Here is a 13,326-nt window from a genome sequence, read left to right on the forward strand (position 1 = left end):
CATAATGACACATGTATCTGTGGGAAATATGCTTTGAAAACAGCTATTATTGGATGTACGACTTTATTCACTGCATTTGTATGCTTTTTACTAGTCTGGAATGAATTTTGTAAGTATATTCAAGCACCTTTTAGCTTTAGCTTTTTGTGTAACCTTCTAGTATCCTTCCAGTAATTACTCGGACAACTTTAATTATTGTTTGAGGATGGTAGAGTCTTAAATCTTTCACCAAAAGCTTCCTAGTTAGATTTTATAAGCTTTCTCTTCTTAAAAATATCAATTTCTTTAAGGTTTGTAATAAAGAATAAAATAAACCATTATTCAATTGAAGATGGGCATATTTCAGGAAATTTTAATGGTGATACTTGAACTTATATATTATTATTAAAAATAAAAAATGTTCCAGAATGCCTATTATTCAAATCAAACTTATATATATATATATATATATATATATATATATATATATATATATATATATATATATATATAGTTTTAAAACCTCTAAAATATTGGGGCCCTGTTTATATTTACACCCGAATTATTGGGTCCACGGTGTATTTATTGGGGCATACCTCAATATTGGGTCAAAGACCCAACATATAAGGACCCAACATAATTGTTTGTTTTAAATGTATCTGCAGGGTCAAATACGTGATTGCAACCTGTATTCCTAAACACATTTATTGGGTCGCAATTTCACTGTTGGGTCGCCAAATATACACGCACCGTGTTTCGTGTATATTTGTATATTATATGACCCAACAATTCTAAGGGTTTTGCAAGTAATATATATAACATTGTTGGGTCAACTGTTTCCATCTGGTCAGCACTGCACTGCCTGCTGCCTCATTAGTCCAGGTCTAAGATTAAAATGTCCCACCAGTCCTGGTTTGAGAGTTAATTGTCTTACAAGCCTTGGTCTGACAGTTCACTGTCTCACTGGTCAAGGTCTCTATGGTAACATCTGTATGAAAACAATTTATGACCCAACTGTTATTCAGAGTTCTAATGAAATATATAAACTAGAAGCTTCACACACAGAGGCCAACGCTCATCTGTTATTTCCCAAGTCCATAAAGGGGCATAAATTCTGATAAAAAGCATCAGAGTTATGGCCCTTGGTCAGATTGTAGCCCTTGTGATGGTGAACAACTGTGTGAAGTTTCATTGCAGTAGCTTTACTAATGAAGAAGTTATGGCCAAGGTTCAAGTTTTTCACACCTACAATAATGACGAAGACGACGACGACAACGACGACACCAGAGTCATCACAATACCTGGACTTTTTTTCTTCGAAAAACAGACAAGCTAAAAATGTATGATACATTGTTGGGTCACTAATCTCAAATACTAGTGGCAATCTTAGCTCTGAAGGTAACCTTAAGGAGCACACTGGCAACATTGTTTGATAATGGTTTAATTTGTGCCAAGTTGTATCAAAATTTACCTACCTTTGGGGGCAGGAGGTTATTTAACCAAAATAAACATATCAACTAGAAAATGTGTCCATAGGACACAGATGCCCCCACTAGTGTTTTGTCAAAAATGCAGATTTTTCACTAAATCAAGGCCCATAACTCCGTAAAAATACATTTTAGCTGGCTAAAAATACTCAGGTGCACAAGTTGAAACCCTAAATAATACATCCATGCAGTTTTAAGTCACTACCACAAACGCTTTTAGAGTTATGGACGACACAAACTAAAAATGCCGCTTTTTCACTAAATCAAGGCCCATAACTCTGTAAATATAAATTTTGGCCGGATGAAAATACCCAGGTGCACAATTTCATACCCTGAATAATACATCCATGAAGTTTCAAGTCTGTACTACAAACGCTTTTAGAGTTACGGATGACACAAACTAAAAATGCCATTTTTTCACTAAATCAAGGCCCATAACTCCGTAAATATCAATTTTGGCCGGATGAAAATACCCAGGTGCGCAAGTTCCCATCCTGAGTAATACATCCATGAAGTTTCAAGTCTGAACTACTAACGGTTTTTGAGATACACGCGACACAAATTTTTCGGGACGTACAGACGGAATGACAGACGGACAAAGGCAAATCTATATGCCCCCCACTTTTTAAGTGAGGGGGCATAAAAACAACAAACAAACAAATCAAACAAGAACAGAAACGTTGGTCTTAGCTTAAAAGCCTTCACAAACTAGGCAAATTTTCAATGTGGAATCCTTACATTGCACGTAGCACAGAATGTTCAACATCCTTGCATCGCCGCGATTGAGTTGTCCGCGTCCATCAAGATTTTATGTTGCCGCGATAAGTGTTTTCCTCATCGGAAAGTGAAATGCCTTGAAGGCATCACCGATCTGTAGAAAATTTGATAACCTCCGCAACCTTTGGCGGCCTTAATGCTGCATAGGTCTGCGCAATTGTGCAGACTATTGTTATCAATGCATGTACAAGTAAATAATTCAACGTTACAGACCAAAAAAAAGATACTGTATAACCTTCATGCAAATCTTTTAGTAATTTAATAATCGCATGTTCAAAATTTTGTTACGTCCTGTACAAGCATTATTGGGCATGTGTATTAACTATTCTTCATTTGGCGTATATATAAAGCCTTATACCATGACCCACAGGCGATGTGCATCGAAATAAATCGTGTATAATAAGGCCTGAAAATGCATGGGCAAAATTTATCCCTGTGCCTTTACAGAATAAGGATTAAATGGAACAAACCGGGTTTAACCCTCTGATTAGTTAAACTTTTAAAGCATGAATTTGGCATTTTTACTGATGTATCTTTTTTCTGATCTTCATTTAAATGTATTTAATGCATGACAATATAGAAGTTAAGAATTATTTTAATGACACACAAGTATTTTCAAGTCTATGTAAGCATCATGTGTGAGAAGGCCAGTACCAGCAAATGGGTGACCATAAAGCCAACTTCAACAAAGCTCAGATGAGCAAACAGCTAACAAACAATAGAATTTCAGTTTCACCTGGAACCTGATAAAGACTCTCTTCTACAGCTCCTTTCTACAAATAAATGAAGAATACTAAAGATGGCATTTATTCCATAAATTACCTTAGAGCTGTCAACAAAAAAATCATACAATAACCCATTAACCAATGTACCCGTATATGTTTTAATTATGTAGCAGGAAAAAAAATCACTAACCTACTAGCAAAGTAGACCCAGTTGAGACAGATTCAACTTTTGCTTGGACATCAAAGGCATCAGTTAAGAAATAACCTTCACTCCAACTAGGACTATTTTTAAGGATATATACCGGTTTTTAGTTCTGATGCACAGTAAATTAACCATGAGGGACTTGGCTTGAGTGGTTTATTTTCTATGCATCATAAGTCCAAACTGTTGTATATTCTCACAAAAAATTAACATCCCTATGTGGAGCAGATAAGTTTATTACAAGAGGAAAGAACTTATACCTACTTTATTTTTACAGGAAATAGTGATTTTCATGCATTGGTGCATTGCCCATGTTATTTTTTTTTTCAATGTGACATCATTACAAAACATCTATGTCATGCCAATTAATGCTGGAAAAGCTTAACTTGGCATTCATTGAAAAGAACCCATATCAGTTTAACGTTCTGTGGTATCTTTGATGATAAATCAAATTAATTTAAATGAGAGGTGATCTTGATTCTGTCAGAAAAAATAATGTGTTGATAGCATCAAAAACAAGCATGTCAGACTTCAAAAGCGTGGCTGTGTTTGTCCCAGCATATCAAACAATGACTTTACTATGTTTTTAATGTGATCACATCATGTCATGTTAAAATTCTGGTCATTTCACCAGAATATATTTATAATCACTGCAGCAGGCGTCAAGTGCTTGTGTGGCAGCCGTGAAAAGTCTCCCTGTACTTCGTCCTTAGTGCAGTTATACTTACTTTCTGGTCTTTTGGGACCATTCAGTGTAATTTGGTGAATTTGAAATCAGAGTTCCGCTTAACTAGGCTAGGGGGCGTTGGCAGTGTTGCACCTAACATTACTGTCAATGAACAGTCTCAATAAAACAGAGACTGGTGTTTTCACTCTTCCTTTGCATTGTTTGTTTCCGGAAGATCATTTCATATATTAATGGATTAAATTACGGGTACACTATTTTTACCAAAGTGAATATCAACGTCAGCAGGACTTTCCCAGAGAGTTAAAGTATATAACAAAATAAGGTTATATTATAAAGAAATTTTGCAAATTTAAATTGCCACTAAATCTTCAAGCAGAAAACTTAAAACTGTTTAAACAGGACACTTGATGCCACCTGTCTGCTATTAAGGAGAGCCGCGTCAAGGGAAATCCTACCTTATGGTCAAATTTGGTTGCCTTTGGATTTTTACACAGACGAATTCCCAATTTCTTCAGCTTTCAAAAAATGTATACGTGTGTATGTGTTAGAATGCAAAGAATGCTATTGTAGTAAACACAAGATCTGTAAAATAGAAAATAATATCCAATCAAATTATAGTATTATGAGGTTGAAGGTTATATAGGCAGTAAAACATATTCATTTGACGTTGCATTTTTTAAGCAAAATCATTTTTTGTGAAAATTTAAAAAATAAATGTTCAATGGTTCTTTTCTAAATGGGTTTATATAGACAATTGGTGTTGTTTTCAAAAACACCGAATTACAATAACTGATCCCGAAAGACCAGAAAGTAAGTATAACTGCACTGAGGACGATGCATGCATTGTGAAACAACTTGGTACAAATGTTCACCTCAACAAGACAACATGTCATGAAAAAGACCTAGGTTCCTATCTCAAACTTAAATGTCAAAAACAGGCACCTTTTGCAGTGTCTACTTTGTACATCAATACGTGGATTCTGAAATAACTGGATACAAATCATCACCTCATCAAGACAATGTGTTGGGAAAAAGAGACACAGGTTCCTTTCTGAAAGTTCAAGGTCACAACTTGGGGTAAAAGGTCAAAAACGAGCACTTTCTGTCATGTCTGCTCTGTAACTCGGGCATCATTGCATGGATTCTAAGGTAACATCATACTTAAAGGCGTTTGCGGTAGTTACAAATCTCGGCTCTCGCGAGAGTTCGTACTAATGCGTTGTAAATGCAGGTGGCTGCTTAATACAGGCTGAAACTAATACAGAAAGCTCCTATAGGAGCTTTCTGTATTACTTTCAGTCTGCATTAAGCTGTAAATTGTCTTAAAAAACATTTTAATCATACTTCCGGTTTAGAGAGTGTCCGAGATTTCCCTGTAAATGGTACTAAACCATAGAAAAATGTGCATTTAAAGAGCCAATAAAATCTTAAAACTATCGGTGACCCCTATTTTTTATTTCATATTTCAACAAGTATTTGTATGGTCTTTCAAACTACAAAGTTTAAAAAAAAATCTATGTTTTAGAAAAAAAATCGACCTTACTGTAGCAAACGCCTTTAAGTGTGAAAAAGTGCCTTCATGCTAGACCCAGTCCTTTTGGGGCATGTGTCATGTGACTGTGACAGCTCTTGTTAATCATTTCTTTTTATATGCACAAAGAAACTTTGGTTGTATTTTGTTATGGCGCATCTTCTGATTGTCCATCCCTCTGTCTGTTTGTCTGTTAGCCATTCTTGTCCGCTCAATAACTTTAATACTATTCAGCTTAGGGCAACCATGGATTAAAAATTAATGACCCAACAATTCTTACGGTTTTGCAAGTTATATATATACTCAGTTCCAAAAGAAAGTGTGCACTTCGGTTTTTGTTAATTTTATGTATTACTTTTAACAGAAATATTATGATGTTTGGCATCAAAATTGAAAGCAATTTATGCTCAATTGTCTGTGCATTGACAGTGCATTCAATCGACTGCAAAATTGTGTACATTATAAAGGAAGTGTTCGAAATTCGAGACCGATACGTTTAATCAAAATGGAAAAATAAAAAAGTGCACACTTTCTTTTGGAACTGAGTATATATTACATTGTTGGGTCAATTTTTTTATGACCCAACAATTATTCAGAGTTCTCATGGAATATATTAAAAAAAATGTATAATACATTGTCTTTTTGTCTGTTAACCATTCTTGTCCGCTCAATAACTTTAATACTATTCAGCTTAGGGCTACCATGGATTAAAAATTTATGACCCAACAATTCTTAGGGTTTTGCAAGTTATATATGGGCCGTTCCACGCGAAAACCCGCATTATTGACATTTTTGCAAAAACAGAACTAATAAATGGAAAAAGAGTTTTGACTGTTCTCTATAATTTCTGAAAATTTGAATGCATTATTGTGAATAATAAACTAGATAGCCGCTTCAGAACACATATACCCATGCCGTTTTAATAATGACGTTACGAACGTCATAATGTATGTTTTGACGTCACTTATATCTTATTTCTTTTTTTGACGTCAGTTACAGAAAAATGTTATAATTTTCAACACTAAAATATTTTCAGCAGAATTACAATGGTTTAATGATTCTATTCAACTAAAAACACAGAACAACCCGTTTTTTACAGTAATTACAGTGGTACAAAGTTACCAACAGTCAATTTTATAGAATATGGGTGGGTTTAGAACATGGGTAACCATGGCAACAAATATAATATTTAGTGATTTTTTCAAACATGACCAGTTTCTAATTTGATTATTCTGTATAGGACAATTTGTTTCCTGGACATATTAGGACATGAAAAAATTATCATTTTTTAACACTTTTGTGAGGCTATTTACTCAATTTTATTTCGATGTCACTAATGCTGGTTTTTGCATGGAACAGCACATATATATTACATTGTTGGGTCAATTGTTTTATGAACCAACAGTTATTCAGAGTTCTCATGGAATATATAAAAAAATGTATAATACATTGTTGGGTCACCAATCTCAAATACTACCAGTAGCTATCTTATTTCTGAAGGTTACGTTATCGGGCACCAGGGCAACACTTAATTAGGAACCAAATTAATGTCAAGGTCACAGTTATCTGAAATATAGAATGCCTGTGCACTCAAACATTTCTACTCAATAACTTGAATAACTTGATCAATAGGTCAAGGCCACTGATTTTTAATCTAGTCAGTGCCATTAATTGAAACCCATTAAGCTTAGGACTACCTTATGCGGTGTTATAGATGATCATGGTCTGTAGGTGATGCTTATTTTTATACCCCCAGAAACCAAGTTCGAGAAGGGGTATATAGGAGTCGGCACTGTCGTTGTTGTTGTCATCGTCATTATCGTCATGGTTGATGTAGGCATGAAAAACTTTAACCTTTGTTCTTGAAGCTACTGCAATGAAACTTCACACAGTTGTTAACAATCACAAGGGCTACAATCTGACCAAGAGCCATAACTCTGTGATGCTTTGTTGTCAGAATTATGTTTATGGACTTAGGAAATAACAGACAAGAGTTGGCCTCTCGTTTTGAATTGTCTCTTCAAGACGATAATGGAGTAATAGCCCATGATAACAAAACCTTGTTGTGTCAGGAGCTGGGGCGGAGGTATTGATAGTTTTAGGGGTTTTTTTATCTGTAGGTTAAATGTCAAGGTCACTGTGTTAGGATTTTGATGAGAGGAAGTTTTCTGGCTAACTTGCGGAAGGTTGATTGTTCTACCCAGATGCTTGATTGATTCATACAATACTAATTAATAGAGTAAGGCAATTGCCATGCACCAGTGAGACCCATTCATAGTCAAATGTTTGACATTTTTAGCTCGTCTGTTTTTCGAAGAAAAAAAGTCGAGTTATTGTGATAGTCTTGGCGTCGTCTGCATCGTCGTTGTCGTCGTCCAAAAATTTTAACCTTACCTCATAACTCAAAAACCGTTCAACATTTTCAAATGAAACTTGGTACACATGTTCCTAGGAATAGTACGCACATCTATACAAGGTCACATAACTCTGGCCTTACTAATTACTCAGTTATTCCCATTTTCGGACATAAAAAACAGACGAGCGTTGGCACCCACTCTGCAGTGCTCTTGTTTATAATACAGTGTAATGCAATTTTCAGAGTTACCAGACATAAACCAGTTGTTAGATGAAAATGAGTTTAATGATGAAGCGTCGGAGGAAAGAGGTAAATAAAGTTTACTCTCCAGTGATTTTATTCATGTGAACTTTTGAGATTGTTCTTTGTCTGAACAATATCTCCACATGTTGGGTAAAGGTGATGAAAAAAGTAAAACGCACACAATTTTGATTTGGATTAGCCTAATCTAGTTACTCAACAAACAGTTATATTTAAAACATGCAAAAATGTTGAGTTTTTTTATAAATTTGATATTTGAAAGGTGCTGATTACATGGAGACCAGATGGAGATTAGAGACTATTTATTTACAACCTTCAGAACTGTTGGAATATGTGTTAAGATTGGTACTGTAGACAGAGACCATCAACAGAACACTGTAGGGTCAATATGTTTTTTCATCCATTGTCATCTGCTGAAACCCAAAGGATGGGCTGAGCCGTACTCCAACAGATCCTGAGCGATTCAGCAGATGGTAATGGAAAACAACAAGTGTGTTGACCCTGATCGTGTATAAATAAATATAATCAAAATATTGCCAATTCATCATTTAACCTTATAATAGTAACCACTGTTTTCTGACATCATACATTTTGCAGGTTTGCAATGATATCTTTTATTAAAGCACCTTTTTATGCTCATTCAGGTGCAGATTTTTATGCATAACTGTGATTTTATTCAGGTCTTGTTCCCTTCGAGACTGAGACTAGCGAGGCAGTATATTCTCAGACGGAGACTAGCGAGGCAGTTGAAGGTCCTGATCCTATAGAAACTGAGACAAGCAAGTCGGTTGTTGATCCTGATCCCATAGAGACCGTGGCAGTTGACTCTCAGACCGAGACTAGTGTTGAAACTGATCCTGCAACATCTAGTGGTAAATTGTCTTTATCATTGTCACTATATATTGTCGATCTAATTCCAAAAGGATGTAACTCATTCACAGTTGTAAAGAAGTTATGTCCTTTTGTAATTAGATCGACAAAAAAGAAATATACACTTAGACCCCCCTCCCTGTTCATTTGTTGACCTATATACATTGTATATAGACCTGTGACCTTGACCTACATAAATGAACACTTAAAAATGTGTGACTGTAAGATGCACATACATGCCAAGTACCAGTATGAAGCAGCTATTTTATTCACTCACAACTTAGGTTCACTGTGTAAAACATAATAAGATCAAAACAGGTGACAAATACAGGCTTTCCAGCGTTCCTCTTTTTTCCTACTATTTCTTTTTTTCCCTACCTTTTTGAGATGGCTCCTATTTTTTCCTGCTTTTTCAAAAAAGCTCCTATCCAATTTTTTAGCTCACCTGAGCAAAGCTCACCTAGATCAGAGGTCAAGGTTACATTTTCCTTAAAGGTCAAGCTCATTTGAGATCTATCAAAAAATATTTTTTTACATATAACTTAATATTGATCATAATTATGCAACCACATGCAACAGTAACTTGAAAATTAGAATGTGAGAGGTGTATAAGAATTACAAATTTTGTGTTGTGCGAAACTCTGAAATGGCCTGGGGTACAGCATCAAACTTGACAGAAATATTACCACCATTAGCTGTTGTGCACCTACTATTTTTATACCCCCATCAAACAAAGTTTGAGGGGGGTATACTGGAATCACCCTGTCGGTCGGGCGGACGGTTTGTTTGTCGGGCGGTTTGTTTGTCGGTTGGTCGGTTGGTCTGTCCACAGCTAACATATACAGTTTGTGGAGCGAACTCCTCCTTCAGTTTTTGACGGATTGTAATGATACTTGGTATATATCATCAACATGAATGGTAGATGTGCAAGACGTATTTTTGGTGCATATACCTCAAGACGTTTCAGAGTTATCTGCCCTTGAACTTAGGCTGTTTTCTTGCAACATTGTGCACAATTGTTCAATACGGTAGGTAGTTTGTGGAGCGAACTCCTCCTTCAGTTTTTGACGGATTGCAATGATACTTGGTAAACATCATCAACATGAATGGTAGAAGTGCAAGACATATTTTTGGTGCATATACCCCAAGCCGTTTGATAGTTATCTGCCCTTGAACTTAGGCTGTTTTCTTGCAACATTGTGCACAATTGTTAAATACGGTAGCTAGTTTGTGGAGCGAACTTCTCCTTCAGTTTTTGATGGATTGCAATGATACTTGGTATACATCATCAACATGAATGGTAGAAGTGCAAGACGTAGTTTTAGTGCATATACCCCAAGACGTTTTAGAGTTGTCTGCCCTTGTACTGAGGCATTTTATATAGTGCTTACTTATATGTATCAGATGGCATCTTGGTTTGTGACAAGGAGGCGGATGGGGTATTTGTCACATTCAGTGACTGTTCTAGTTTGGATTGTCTCTTAAAGACGATTGCGGAGTTATTGCCAATTATAACTTAGAATTGTATAGGCTTTGTGTAGCCCATTACTCTGAAACAGATTGGGGTGCAGCCATCAAACTTGACGGGAATATTCCTCACCATGAGTTGTTGGTCTCTTAAAGACAATTACAGAGTTATTGACAATTATAACTTAGAATTGTGTATTAAGCTTTGTGTCTTGTGTTACTCCGAAATTGATTGGTGTACGTCAAACATTAAGTTCATTAAAATGTTTAAGACTAAAAAAAATATTGATTTATATTGTACCATGGATTTTCCTACAGTCTTCTGCTAATGATTATGGAGTTACTGCCCCTGATTATTAAATAAAGGAGAGGGGAACAGGGGAGACCTTTTTTAGTGACAGAAAACACCTCTAGTTAGAAACTGCACTGGCTTTGCAATTGCATCACTTGCTCTAATGCACTTCTACTATAAGGAGTAAAATATTAAATGTGTTTATGTGATATATTTATATCTTGCATTGATCAATGTGACAGATTAGTAATTTTTTTCAGGAAAACGGGGGGAAAAGAGACCTTGGACAAAAAGTGCTGAGGAATTTTTGAGAAGAGCTTTCAAAAGTTACCTCACCAGAAAAGCAGCTAGTGTCCACAATACAGACATAATCATGGCTCAAAACACATGTGCCGAATTATCTGAAAGATCAAAGGCTCAAATAAGGTCCAAGTTAAACAACATGAAGTTGGGGAAATCAAAATAATCTCCTGTGTTACAGAGGAACTGGAGAACATGACTGTTCCATCTTTAGATGATGTTTGTGCAACTTTAAAGTGTTGCTTTCTGACAATGAAGCGTAGCTTTAAACGATTTTTTATAGAAAATGATTTTCGTAAGGTGTTTATGTGGTCGTTAATTAATGCTGATGATTCGTGGTTCGATCTGTGAATCGTCATCTCTGACTCGTGGATCGAATCGGATCGCCACTTGACCGGCGATCCACAGCCCTACAAATTGGACAATCATTATGTAATAATTAAAATTGATAATAGAACTATCACTAAAATATTTTGATGCTCTTTTCTGACAATATTGTCAATATTGTCAAACATTCTATTTTATCTAGAAGTCGGAGGCAAAATTACCTATTTATATTTCAAAGTGATATAAACCTTCAAAGCAAATAAATAGGATCCTGATGAAACAACTACAGATGCTGTCTCGACGGGGTCCAAACTATTTACATATCAAATTGGTTACAGGGTTGATTGTTCATACTTCTTTATATCCAGAAGTTCTTTTTACAATATTCAGTTAAAAAAAACTAATGTCTTGCTGTCAGTTTTTGATTGCCTCCAACTGTCCCCACTTTCAGGAAACGACTTAAGCCTCTTGGTGGGCCAATTTGGAAATTGGTTCCTGATCCAATTTTGTTAACAGATCTGATCATCATGTCTACTAGAAGTAAGACATGTTATATCTAAATCCATACATTTTGAAATTTTAAATTCATTCAGCCCTAGTGTCAAAGATAAGCGTGGAATCATACCGATTCGACCCAATAGCTTAATGCATTTTATATATTATATATAACATATTGGGTCTAAAGCCCCAGTAAAATGATGGGTCTGACCCAAGAAGTTGGTGACACTAAAAAGGTACCTATGTCTCAAGATTTTCTGATGTATATTGATATACATAGCATTCCAACAGTCAATCTATACTGTATATAGGACAGTGACGCCTGTATCACTATTATATCTAGTAGGTCCCAATAAATATGGATAGGATTATAGTCCCAATAAGTTGGCGAGTTTAAGTATATATATATATATATATATATATATATATATATATATATTTTTTTTTTTTTTTTCATTTTTCTATTCTCTGTTGTACTCTTTTATGTGTCTTTTCTTTTTGAAGATTTCAATCATAAAACCTAATCATTTTATAGTGGAACAAACTAAGTTATAGTTCCCTTACATTAGAACCACATCACACACTCATGAGTGACTTTACAATAGAACCCCATCGCTCACTCATGAGTGATATAACATTAGAACACCATCACTCACTCATGAGATCCCTTACATTAAAACACCATCACTCACTAAAGAGTTCCCTTACATAAGAACAACATCACTCACTCATGAGTTCCCTTACATAAGAACCACATCACTCACTCATGAGTTCCCTTACATTAGAACCACATCACTCACTCACACAATACTTTCTTTAGATTGGTATTCCTTCTAAGATAAATATTTCGTCTTGAAATTCTGTATTTAAGTGTTTTAAACATCTTTGTTATATTACACACTCTTTGTTAACTATTTATTGAATTTCTCTATAAATTACAACCCAATCACTCACTCATGAGTTCCCTTACATTAGAACACCATCACTCACTCATGAGTTCCCTTACATTAGAACACCATCACTCACTTATGAGTTCCCTTACATTAAAACACCATCACTCACTAAAGAGTTCCCTAACATAAGAACCACATCACTTACTCATGAGTGTCATTAGATTAGAACACCATCACTCACTCATGAGTTCCCTTACATTAGAACCACATCACTCACTCATGAGTGTCATTACATTAGAACACCATCACTCACTCATGAGTTCCCTTACATTAGAACACCATCACTCACTCATGAGTGTCATTACATTAGAACACCATCACTCACTCATGAGTTCCCTTACATTAGAACACCATCATTCACTCATGAGTTCCCTTACATTAGAACCACATCACTCACTCATGAGTTCCCTTACATTAGAACACCATCACTCACTTATGAGTTCCCTTACATTAAAACACCATCACTCACTAAAGAGTTCCCTAACATAAGAACCACATCACTCACTCATGAGTGTCATTACATTAGAACACCATCACTCACTCATGAGTTCCCTTACATTAGAACCACATCACTCACTCACACAATACTTTCTTTAGATTGGTATTCCTTCTA

At 35.5% G+C, this 13,326-nt stretch overlaps 1 protein-coding gene across 1 annotated transcript in view; it reads left to right on the forward strand.

Moving 5' to 3' along the window:
- The window catches only part of LOC128246886 (basement membrane-specific heparan sulfate proteoglycan core protein-like), a 61,004-nt gene that overhangs the window by 24,262 nt on the left and 23,416 nt on the right, over nucleotides 1-13,326 (forward strand). The gene's annotated exons all lie outside the window — the stretch shown is intronic.

Source organism: Mya arenaria, chromosome 9 (genome assembly GCF_026914265.1).
Source record: "Mya arenaria isolate MELC-2E11 chromosome 9, ASM2691426v1".
In the NCBI taxonomy this organism is placed as follows: domain Eukaryota; kingdom Metazoa; phylum Mollusca; class Bivalvia; order Myida; family Myidae; genus Mya; species Mya arenaria.